The sequence below is a fragment of the Carlito syrichta genome, unplaced genomic scaffold (assembly GCF_000164805.1).
Source record: "Carlito syrichta isolate Samal-C Ts95f unplaced genomic scaffold, Tarsius_syrichta-2.0.1 Scaffold311906, whole genome shotgun sequence".
Taxonomy (NCBI): Eukaryota; Metazoa; Chordata; class Mammalia; order Primates; family Tarsiidae; genus Carlito; species Carlito syrichta.
In genome coordinates this window covers 245,124-250,396 of record NW_007256002.1, presented here as the reverse complement: position 1 = coordinate 250,396, position 5,273 = coordinate 245,124, and the positions used below count along the sequence as shown (strand labels likewise).

General features: G+C 39.8%; 1 pseudogene; it reads right to left on the bottom strand.

The window, feature by feature from the left end:
- Positions 1-296: 296 nt before the first annotated feature.
- Positions 297-2,683, bottom strand: LOC103271797 (annotated as a pseudogene).
- Between the last annotated feature and the right edge of the window lie 2,590 nt (positions 2,684-5,273).

Genomic DNA, 5,273 nt, shown 5'->3' with positions numbered 1-5,273 from the left:
AAACGTCTCTACTGTACTGATAAAATACATGGCAATGCATTATAATGAGGCAGAAACAAAATCCTCAGTAACATTGATGATACCACACTGATCATCATGGTTGGAAAGTCAGTAAACAGTTTTGTCATTTCACTCAACTTCATTGCGTTATTTCATTCAACTTTATAGGCTGATAATCCTTGCTCAGTTATTGTCCTCATTAGACTTGAAGAAATGGAGAAAGATTGAAAATTGCTTGTTTTTCATATATCCTCCTTGTTCTGACTTGTGCTATTAGTTTTCTTCTTGTGGCTCCATTATTTTCTTCTTTCAATCTTCTCCGCTTGTAACTCTTTTTCCCTTATCATGCTAAGGATAACCCTTATATTCATCCCATTTATGCTGCCAAGGGCTAGTGGTTGGTGCTGGTACAGAAAGCCCAGAATAAAACAGCATTCTTAAATTTGCCTGTCTAGGGTACCCCACCCTGCCTTTCATCTAATAAGAAAGGCTACTTACACGTTTCTAGCATAACCAGTCTCAGATTAGCAGCTATAGACAAAATGTTGCCACATATTTATTCTTTTTGCCTAAGATTGGTTACCCGGTTAAACTGCTTTTCATTTTTAATGGTTTACTCTTCAGAGTTCTTACCTCAAAAGAGCAATCAGAACATTTGCTTTTCTTTCTGCAGAACTCCTAATATCAATAATCCATACTGGACTGTCCAGTTTTCCTCTTGTGTTCTGTTATTTTCTATCCAAAACAGAATGTATGCAAAGAGTTTCTTGCCTCTAGCAATTTCTGCTAAAATGTCCAACTAGACTGTTTCCTTTTACAGTTAAATTATTGTATTTATTAATTTGATAGAATACATTAAATCATTTCTCTAGCTCTGATTATACTATCAATAAAAAGATGAAAGCAACAAAAAAAAAAAAAAAGAAAGAAAAAATCATCTATTGGGTACAATGTGCACAGGTGGGGGTGGAGGGTACACTTAAAGTCCAGACTTCTTTGCCACTATATAATGCAGTCATGTAACCAAAAACCATTTTTACTACCTAAAACTATTAAGACCTTTTAAAATAATAACTTTTAGCTATTCTATTGGCTACAGTGCACAGTGACATCCCATTGTACTTCTAATTTGCAGTTCTCTAATGATTATTGATATTGAGTATCTTTTCATGTTCTTATTTTGTCATTCATAAATCCTCTTTGGTGAAATACCTGTTTGAATTGTTCAAATCTTTTGCCCATTATTAAAAGTTGGACTTGTTTTTTTGAGTTGGAGTCTCACTCTGTCACCCAGGCACATTCACGGCCACCCTGCTGGGCTCCAGCGATCCTTCCACCTCAGCCTTCCAAGTTGTCAGAACTACAGGAATGTGCTACCATGCCTGGCTAATTTTTTTATTTATTTATTGTAGAGACGAGGTCTCGCCAAGTTGCCTGGGCTGGTCTCGAACCCGCAGGCTCAGGCAATTCATTCGCCTCAGTCTCCCAAATTGCTGGGATTACAGGCTGAGCCACCCATCAGGCCAACAATTGGGCTGCCTTCTAATTGAGATGTAAAAGTTCTTTAAATATTCTAGTTAGAAGTCCCTTGTTAAATATATGTTTTGTAAATACTTTCTCCAGGTCTGTGGCTTACCTTTCCATTTTCTTACTGATCTTTTGAAAAGTAGAAGTTAATTTTGATGAAGTATAAATTACCCACTTTTTTCTTTTACAGTTTTTGTTTGTTTTTTGTGCCTTTTTAAAAATAGTTTAATGTATTTTAATAGCAAACTTACAGGAATAGCACAGAAGACAGGTAACATTAAAAACATGTACTGGCACGTAGGACAACTCAGTTAGAAAAGTATAGTGAAGAGATGGAATCTACTGTATGATAAAAATGCTACAAATGCCATTTAGTTGCCATCAATAAGAAATTTACTTGTTTTAAAAAAATCCAAATGCTGGCATTGTCCAGAAAAATTTAACAGGTTTATTTATAACTGTTATAAAGTTGAACGGCTAAAACTTGTTCACTGAAACATTTTGACTTGCATTAATGCTTTACATCCACACTTTTATATTAAAAATTCACACAAAATGAAATGTAAAAACTGCCAATACCTGATTTCTGTCCCCTATTTTTCCACTCACAATCATATACTTAGGTACCTTTTGACCCCATGGAAAGAGAAAAAAAAAAATCTAACATTCAGAACTACCAATAACAGGAAGAAGATATATATATATACAGATGTATAGATTTTTTTTTTTTTTGAGAATGAAATGTTTCCCATCATAGTGGATTTAAGCTCGCTCTCCACGCGTGCTAGCTGGATGTCTTTTGGCATCATTGTCACACGTTTATAGCACACAGGTTGGTGTCTTCAAAAAGGCCAACCAAATAGGCCTCACTTGCCTCCTGCAAAGCACCAATAGCTGCGCTCTGGAAGCGCAGATCTGTTTTGAAGTCCTGAGCAATTTCTCGCACCAGATTCTGGAAAGGAAGTTTGAGCATCAGAAGTTCAGTGGACCTCTGATAACGTCTACTTTCACAGAAAGCCACTGTACCAGGCCTGTAACTATGAGATTTGGTCACCCTGCAGTAGAGGACGCACTCTTGCGAGCTGCTTTTGCAGCCAGTTGCTTCCTGGGTGCTTTCGAGGGTCGATTTGCGGGCAGTCCGCTTTGTACTAGCCATGGGATAGAGACCGCCTTACTTACCCTCCTTCTCCTTCCTTCGGCTGGAGCTCGGTGAGCTAGAGGCGGCGCTGGCGTTGGAGAGCGACGGCGGCCCGGCGGCAGCTGTAAACACAATTCTTTCGTGCCGTGTTTAAGAAATCTTTGCTAAGTCCAAAGTTGCTACGTTTTTTTCCCCTGTTTTCTTCTAAAAGTTTTGTGAATTTAGTTCTTACATTTACACCTATAACCTATTTTTGGTTATTTTTTGTATATGGTATAAAGAAAAAATCGAGTCTTTTTTTTTTTTTGGCTTATGTGATCCAATTTTTCCAGCTTCGTTTGTTGAAAAGATTATCTTTTCCCCAGTTGCACTGCCTTGGCATATTTGTCGAGAGTCAGTAGACCATTTATGTGTAGGTGCCTCCCTGAGTTCTCTATTTTGTTCAATTACTCTATTTATCTATCTTTACACTTATACCACACTGTGCTTATTGCTGTAGCTCTTACAATAAGTCTTGAAATCAGGTAGTATCAGGCTCCAAATTTAGTTTTTCTTCATCAAAGTCTTGGATACCCTAGGTCCTTTGCATTTCCATATAAATTTTAGAATCAGCTTGGTAATTTCCACAAAAAGAATCTGCTAAAATGTTTATTGGAACCATCAACTTAACAGAAGTGGTATATTAAAAATACTGAATCTTCTGGTTCAATAACATGATTTATCTATTTATCTAGGTCTTTAATTTCAACAATGTTTATAGCTTTCAGTATACATATCTATCACATCTTTGGTCAAACTTATCCCTAAGTATTTCTTTTCTTTTTTTTTTTTTACTACTAAGCACTATTTTTAAATTTTCAATTTCCTATTGGTCATTGCCATTACATAAAAATACAACTGAGCCGGGCTCGGTGGCTCAGCCCGTAATCCCGTGCCTTTGGGAGGCTGAGGTGAGTGGATTGCCTGAGCCTGCGACTTCGAGACCCGCCTGGGCAGTGAGACCTCATCTCTACAATAAATCAAAAAATCAGCCGGGCTTGGTAGCGCATGCCTGTAATTCCCGCTACTTGGAGGGCTGAGGTGGAAGGATCACCGGAGCCCAGCAGGTCGAGGCTGCGGTGGCCGGGAGCGGCCACTGCACTCCAGTCTGGGTGACAGAGTGAGACTCCAACTCAAAACAAACAAAAAATACAACTGATGTTTGTATATTGACTTTGTATCCTGCAGCTTTTGCTAAACTCACTTATTGGTTCTAGTAGTTTTTTGCAGCATTCCACAGTACTTTCTGATGCAAATAAATTCAATGTTACATCTTCCTTTCCAACCTGAGTACCTTTTCTTCCTTTATCTTATTTCACTGACTAGAACCCCAATACAATGTTCAATTGAAGGCAATTTTGCTAGCTAGCTCCCAGGTCCAGATTAGGTGGAATCTTGTTGACTTGAATTAAAAAAAATTTTTTTGAAACGTACGAAATCATTTTTAAGCTTTTCACTTTTCCAGTGTGCTCAAATAGTCATAAAATATTGAACCACTTCTGTGTACCAGGCACTATGCAAGTTGTCAGGGAGACAAGGGTGCACAAACAAATACAGACAAATATCGACTAAGTCTTACCATCTTACTGAGGCAGTTTAAGACAAAAATTAAAAGCACAGATTCAGAGTTCACTCTGCTTGAGTTTGAATCTGGCTCTGTTCCTTACAGGTTGTTTGACCTTGGAAAAGTTAATTGACTTTACTAAGCCTATTTCTTCATCTGTAAAATGAGGGTATTAATAATACCTCCTCACAAGACTGCTGTGAGGATTAAATGAATTGATTCCTTTAAAGTCCTTAGAACAGAGTTTGGCAACAGTCAATAAATCTTATTATTAGAGGGTAAAGTTCTTCACAGCGTAAAACTATAAATGACTCGTAAAGGACAGGGTGTCCAAACATCAAGCAGCATAGGAAACAGTTTAATTCAGCTGCTAAGCATAGAGATTGTAATGTTAGCATACCTGGGTCTCAGTCTTTGCTGTTTACTGGGTGTGAAACTTTGAGCAAACCACTTAAGAGCAAGGCATGTGACGTGCCTAGTGCAGTATTTGGCACACAACAGACCCTTAATACTCAGGAATGATTGACTAAGACGTCCTGAAAAGCCATAACTATCACCAGCATGTATTGTAATATTAATAGCCATCATGTGTTACAGCTTAGGACTCTGTGCTAGTTACTTTCCATACCTTCTCTTCCATGCCTAAGAACCTCATCTATGCTAGATGAGCCCCATTTCGTGGCAAAGAGACGAGATGATCTATCTACGTGTAGCTGTGATCTCGGAGAGCTGGAGGTCCAGTCATCGGTGGCCTGGAACCCAACCCGACCACATAGGGCCTGGCAGGGCTGCCTGGGGTCCTCAGCCCGGCGCTCGACTTTCCGCTCCAGAGACGGCACTGGGAGAGATGGGAGTCGGCCAGGCCGTTCCCAAGGCCGCCTCCCGGAGCCCGGGCTCGAGGACACTGCCAGGCGAGACCGTTCGCGCAGCCACACGAGCCAGGCGACGCCTCGCCCTTGTCCCCTCCCAGATGGCGGTGGGAGCGCGAACGTCCTCCGGCGCGGC